The sequence below is a fragment of the Pediculus humanus genome, genomic scaffold (genome assembly GCF_000006295.1).
Source record: "Pediculus humanus corporis 1103172107623 genomic scaffold, whole genome shotgun sequence".
NCBI classification, from domain to species: Eukaryota; Metazoa; Arthropoda; class Insecta; order Psocodea; family Pediculidae; genus Pediculus; species Pediculus humanus.
The window spans coordinates 225,035-226,250 of NW_002987236.1; positions in this window are offsets into that span (position 1 = coordinate 225,035).

Here is a 1,216-nt window from a genome sequence, read left to right on the forward strand (position 1 = left end):
AATGTGACGCCATATTTGCAGTCGATATTTTTTTTTTTTAAGAAAAAAAGCGAGAAAATTATTATTATTATTATTATTATTTTATAATTTTAAATTTCGCGATATAAATTTATTTTTGGCAAAACCAAAAAAAAAAAAAAAAAAAAAATTCATACGCATAAATTCATTCATTCATTCGTACATACATATATTAATAACACTTTCCTTTTCCCCATTCCTCCCCTCTTCCGCCCCTCCCCCGCACAATTTCCCTCCTTCAGATTTTTAACCACTACCCATATTTATCCCCTCCCCCAATATCCATTCTTTTCATCTTTCTCTTATATTCCATTTCACTTTTTTGTCTTTTTCATTCTTCTTAAAAAACATTCCCCCCTCCTCACTCTCCTACCCAACAAACCACGTGTCTTTTCTATTCCCCCCATCCCCACTTTTTCTTTCGAACTCTACCTCCTACTCTAATCTTTCCCCCACACCACATTCCGTTTCCTTACCCTTTTTCTTCTTCTTCTTCTTTCTTACTTTCCCTTTCTTCCCATATTCTCATTTCAACTTTTTTCATTCTTCCCGCTTTTCTCCTCCCTTTCGTCACACCCTCGATTTCATTTCCCTTTTTTCCCCGTGCACACCAAATTTATAAAAATTATTTTTGTTTTCTTTTTTTTTCCTCCCTTTCCCAAAACTTTTAATTTTATTTACCTCCCCGACATAAAATTCGTTTTTTTTTTAAAATTATAATATGACGTCATAAAATTCATTACGTAATTGATTTTTTTTTCGAATGACTAAATAACATACATACATACATAAACATACATTAACACACAAACACATTTTAAAATATATATACTTAAATATATATATATGTATAATAGTTGTGCCTTTTTTCGCGAAAAAAATTATTATTATTATTATTATTATTATTATCATTAATACCCCTGATAAAAAAATATTATTATCAATATATTATTATTAAGGGATGATTTATTATTTAGAAAAAAAAAAAAAATGTTTTTATTATAAAAAAATTTTAAATAAAAATTAAAAAAAAAAAAAAAAAAAATTATTTATTTATGTAAAGCAATATTATGTAAAAAAATTATTATTATTATTATTATTATTATTAATACGTATGATAATTGTTTGATAACAAATTTATTTACTTTTGGTTTTATCATTTTTATTATTTATTTATTTTTGTAATGTTTAAAAAAAA